Genomic DNA, 6,000 nt, shown 5'->3' with positions numbered 1-6,000 from the left:
TACACGGATTTGACAGATAGCTTTCGATTATGTTCAGCATATTTCCATGGATGCCCATTTCCGACAGGTCTCGTAAAATCCCGTAACGCCATGCCGTGTCATAAGCTTTTTCCATGTCAAGGAATATCGATAGGAAATACTGTTTATGTATAAATTCATCGCGGATATTTCCTTCAATGCGCACAAGGTGATCGGTTGTTGACCGCCCTTGTCTGAAGCCACACTGAGTTCAAGGAAATGTACGAGTCTGTGATTAATCATTTTTTCAAAGAGCTTACACAAACAATTGGTAAGAGCTATCGGACGATAACTTGCTGCCAAGGAGGGGTCTTTTCCTGCTTCAGGACAGGAACCACAATCGCCTCTTTCCATGTAGATGGGAGGTATCCCGCAGCCCTCAGAGTGTTGAAAAGGGTGAGTAGTGTAAATTGCGTGTCAGTATGTAAGTTTCTGATCATGTCATACATGACTCCGTCAGGTCCCGGTGCAGCGCTTTTGCATGTATTCAAGGTAGCTCTCAACTCGGCAATACTAAAAGGCCGGTTATAGGGTTCATTCTGTCTGGATTTTCAAATTATTGGCTTACATTCTTCTGTTTGTTTATATTGGAGAAAGGACTGAGAATAATGGGTTGAGCTCGAGACGCTCTCAAAGTGCTCCCCAAGTGAGTCTGCCTGATCTTGGAGAGTATCGCCTTGTGTGTTTACCAGAGGGAGTGATTGTGCTTGTCGCCCTACTATCCTAATAACCCTGTTCCAGACTTTGGCCTCATCTGTGTACGAGTTGATGCCCGATAAAAACTTCTGCCAGCTTTCTCTTCTGGCCTGTCGGCGGGTTCGCCTGCCTTCGGATTTTACTTTTTTAAAGTTGATAAGATTTTCTGCAGTGGGAGAAGCGCGTAGCAAACCCCATGCTTTGTTCAGTTTTTTACGTGCGATCCTACAATCGTCGGTCCACCACGGGACACGCCGTTTGCACGACAGGCCATTCACTTGTAATATGCATTTAGATGCGGCATCTATTATAAAGGCTGTAAAATACTCCACAGCAGCATCAATTTCTAACGAGGAGATGTCATGCCATGAGATACCAGTAAGAGTTCGAAATTTGTCCCAATCAGCTGTCTCAATCTTCCACCGAGGTGCCTGTGGTGGATATTCGTTTTGTTGAGGTGTTCGCAGTAGTATGGGGAAGTGATCGCTTCCGTAAGGGTTCTTTGTAACTTCCCCTTCAAGTTCAGGCAGAATAGAAGGAGAAACTATGCTCAGATCAATTGAAGAAAAGGTATTCTTTGCAAGACAGTAATAAGTGGGTTCCTTCTTATTCACAAGACACGCACCGGACGAAAAAAGAAATTGTTCAACAAGACGACCTCGCGCATCGATACGAGAGTCTCCCCACAAGCTGCTGTGTGCATTGAAATCACCCAGAACAACAAAAGGTTCTGGCAATTGATCTATAAAGGATTGTAATTCATGTTTCGTTAATTTGTGATGTGGGGGGATGTAAAGAGAGCTAATAGTGATAAGTTTGTTTAGAAGAACAGCTCGAACCGCCACTGCTTCAAGAGGCGTTTGTAGCTGTAAAGGTTGACACGCAATGCTTTTATGGATGACAATGGCAACGCCGCCCGATGATGCGACACCATCATCGCGATCTTTGCGAAAAGTTAAATATTGTCGGAGAAAGTTTGTGTGTTTTGATTTTAGGTGTGTTTCCTGTAAACACAGCACTTTTGGATTGTGTTGTTGGATGAGTTCTTGTACATCATCAAGGTTTCTCAGAAGACCTCTGACATTCAATTGTATTTTATTTATTTATTTATTTTATTTATTTATTTAGAACATACTGCAGGCCTACAGTAGGGCCAAGCAGGAGGGGCGAATACTTAATATATGCAAAAAGAACAGGATTAGCAAAATTGAAAAATGTTAAAAACAAGTTGTAACACAAAATACAGCAATAAAACAAGGCTCAGATGCAAAATACAAAAAGTAACCGTAGAAATGAATGGCTCTCAAATTAAATGCTGTGAAGAAAACATTGAGTGAAAAGAATCAGCTCTGGTTAAAAGATCCGGCGGACACCCGTTCCACTCCTCAATGGTGCGTGGAAAAAATGAGTATTTAAAGGCGTTAATCCTAGCACTGTAAGGGGTTAATGATTGTGCATGATGATTTCGTGTTTGGCGCGTAGTGTTAGGTTTAAGGAAGGGGTCTGCATTCATAGACAGTTTATGGTTTTTTAGTCAGAAAAGTAGTTTCAGTCTGAATTTTCCGGCGCAGCTGTAATGTTTCAATACCGTGAGTTCGTATGAGGGTCGTTGGTGAGTCAGTTACACGATACTTTGAAAAAAATAAAACGGACGGCTTTGCGTTGAATCATTTCAAGGGCCTCGATGTTACGTTTAGTGCAGGGATCCCAGACGGTGCACGCATATTCTAGTGATGGCCTTATTATTGAAAAGTAGGTTAATTTTTTAAGTTCAGGTGGGGCAAGTTTACGAAAGGCTGAGGAGCATATGTTTGATACATGTTTATTCCAGTTAAGGTTTTTCGTTATTGTAACTCCTAGATACTTGTACTCGCTGACTTCGGTCAGAAGGTGAGATGAAATATTGTAAGGAAATGAGAAGGAAGCCTTTTTGTTAGTTATCGTCATGTATACTGTTTTCTCTAAATTTAGCTTCATGTCCCATTTATTACACCATGTATATATGTTCTGAAGATTGGAGTTTAGTAAAACTTGATCATCTTGGTAAGTAATTTGGTGAAATAAAACGCAGTCATCTGCAAATAATCTAATTTGAACAGGGGTAGTTATAACGTTAGTAATGTGATTGATATATATCAAAAAGAGGAGCGGTCCGAGGACGCTTCCCTGTGGGACGCCTGAAGTGACCGGCAGGTGGTTTGAATAGCAGTCATCCATACAAACAAATTGTGTGCGGTGAGAAAGGTATGAAGAAATCCAACGAATTATGAAATTAGGAAGACCAATAAGTTCAAGTTTGCAAATTAGTTTGGCATGAGAAATAACATCAAAGGCTTTGCTGAAGTTTAAAAAAATAACATCCATTTGACCAGCGCTATTTAGTACACTTGAAAAGTATGAATGACAGAAGTTAGCTGAGTGACAGTGGAAAAGCCTTTTCGAAACCCGTGCTGATGGGGGGTAAGTTCCTTGTTATCGTTTAGAAATGTAGTTATGTAGTTAGCTATGATATGCTCAGCAAGTTTGCAACATGTGGAAGTTATTGATATGGGACGATAATTAGCAATCAAGGCAGGATCACCCTTTTTCAGCACGGGCACAATCCGCGCTTTCCTCCAGTCTGAAGGAATGTTTCCTGTTTCAAATTATTTGCGGAAAATAACAACCAGGAACTCTGTGATGGCTTCTGCATAACGGCGCAAAAAATATTTGGTATCCCGTCAGGTCCAGCAGACGCTTTAGTTTTGAGGTTGAGTAGCATGGAGAATACGCCAGATGAAGAAACAATGTCGGGGGTCGAGTGGGGAGACATGTTACTGGGTTGAACAAATAAACCATGTGGGAAAACACACTCTGAAAATACTTATTGAATGCCTCAGAGATTTGCGATTTATCCGCAAGCTGCACATCTTGACATGAAGTGCGCGTAATTGTTTTTTTCTTTTTCGATAAAAATTTCCAGAACTCATGTGGTGAGTCACGAAGAAAATTTGGCACGCTATACTGAAAGTAATTTCATTTAGCCTGGCGCAAAGCGCTTGTGAAGTTAGCCTGATGTATTTTAACTATATTTCTACAGGCACCGCCACGCTTCAGTCTTTTGATTTTTCTTTTCAAATGTATTATTTCTCGCGTGATCCAAGGAGTTTTTTTACACGTTTTCTTTGTTCTATTAGGAATGTAGTTATCAATGCAGTACGTACAGATTTCTTTAAATTTATTCCAGGGTTCATCAACATTAGTTCCTCGAAACATGTCAAGGTGTAAGCTGAAGTAGTCTAACACACTTTCATTATTAGCTCTGGAGAAGTTTTTCACGGAAATAATTTTTGCCGGTTTACTGTCGACATTTTGTTGAATGGGACAAGTAAAAACCACCATGCAGTGATCAGATAACCCAGTTTCAACTGAAACAGTAAAACGTTCTGTTTCTTGGCTGAGAAAGACGAGGTCGAGAATAGATGCAGCTTCACCGTGTATGCGCGTTGGGTGCTTAACTCCTTGTTGCAAATTATGAATCAGCATAATATCACACATGTATGAAGCATTTATGTCATTGTTTGTACTAGGGAAGGGACTATTCCAGTCAATATTTGGGAGATTAAAATCACCGACAAGGTATATTTTATCACGGCGAAATTTAGACATGTGATCGGCCAGATCACATAAATATTGATGTGGTGAATCAGGTGGTCTGTATACAGCAAAAAGCACGAACGATCTACCCCCGTACGACAGTTTTAAAGTAACATTTTCATGGTTAGCTATTTGCTGCAACATGTGTGCCTCTGTGTTTTGATTCACCAGGACCACAACTCCCCCTCCACGTGTTGCTCTATCACGGCGAAAAACTTGATAAGAGCGGGGGAAAACAGTTTCATCATCAATATCATCTCTCAGCCAAGTCTCGGTTATAACTACGGCGTGTGGATTGTGAAACAACAAGATAGCCTCCAAAGCCTCCGATTTATTTACAACACTACGTGCATTTATATTAAGTAAGCGAAATTCCTTAACACGAGGTTGTGAATGTCAGTCTTTGCTTTGATAACTGTTTTTATCACCGAGTTCAACTCTGCTGTTATCGCTGTTATCCCAAGTGTAAAGCATTTTTTCGATTCGCAGCTTGTCATTATCAAGGTAACTTTTTTCCCTTCATCCCTTTCTGTTTTTGCGCTGTCCCACAGTAATTTACGCTTCCTAAGTGTGTCTCGCGAATAATCGTTCTGTATTGAAATATTACTGCCTTTTAGTTTCTTGCAGTTTTTAAAGAGTTCTTGCTTTTCGTTATAGTCCTGTAAGAACACAATTACAGGGCGGTTTGTTGCCTTTTTGCCCAGCCTGTGTATTCTGCCCACAGAACTGCAAGATACATTAAGCTTTTTTGCAAAAACTTCAGTTAGAACCTTCTTTTTCAAGTCAGCCTCAGATTCCCCGGGTTCCTCTTTTACTCCAAAAACAATAAGGTTTGAGCGGCGGCTCTAGTCTTCTAAATCAGTTATTTTCGCCTGGAGTTCATATATTGTTTGTTCTAGAGTGTCAATCATGTTTGTCTGCTTTTCCAAGGCTGTAAACCTTAGTCTCATATCATTCATGAGTTTTTCCATATTGCTCTGTTGCTCTCTTTGTGTATCCATATTTAAAGTGAATTGGTGCTGTGTTTACGGAAACGGAAGTGATGCCTTAGAATACAGAGCTCTTGCGAGGCCTTGTAACCGGGGTTCTGCCTTTTTTTGGAGCGTTCGAGGGAGCCTCGCTGCTCCTTAGGCGCTTGGAGCGCCGTGGGGATAGGTGTGTCCATTGCCTCTTGTGAGGCGCCGGACACGCGCTCTTGAGAGCGAGAAGTTTTTCGAGAGAGTCTCACCTCGGAAGGCGAGACCCCTGCGCCCACCAGCCCCGGAGGTCGACGGGGCTCCCTGAGGGATTTAGCTGCGCCGGCTGTTGTCAGCGCTGGAAGGGGCCGGGGAGGTTGGGGCAGCCTCGGCTGCGCCCACCTTCGGCGTCGGTGGCCCCGTCTGCTGGGTTAATGGAGCAGCGCTACCTGCAACCGCCGCGGGGGCAGATGGGGTAACTGCCGACTCACGGCTTGTGGGTCGGACAGCCGCCGGAGGCGTTGTGACGCAGCCCCCTGACGCACCACTTCGGCAAAGCTGGCCATAGGAAGGTATGCAACCCGCCTGCGTGCCTCTTTGAATGATATGTTTTCCTTTACTTTGATAGTAACTATTTCTTTTTCTTTCTTCCAAGACGGGCATGACCGCGAGTCTGCAGCATGCTCGCCATCAC

The sequence above is a fragment of the Dermacentor variabilis genome, chromosome 4 (genome assembly GCF_050947875.1).
Source record: "Dermacentor variabilis isolate Ectoservices chromosome 4, ASM5094787v1, whole genome shotgun sequence".
NCBI classification, from domain to species: Eukaryota; Metazoa; Arthropoda; class Arachnida; order Ixodida; family Ixodidae; genus Dermacentor; species Dermacentor variabilis.
This window is presented reverse-complemented; position numbering follows the sequence as displayed.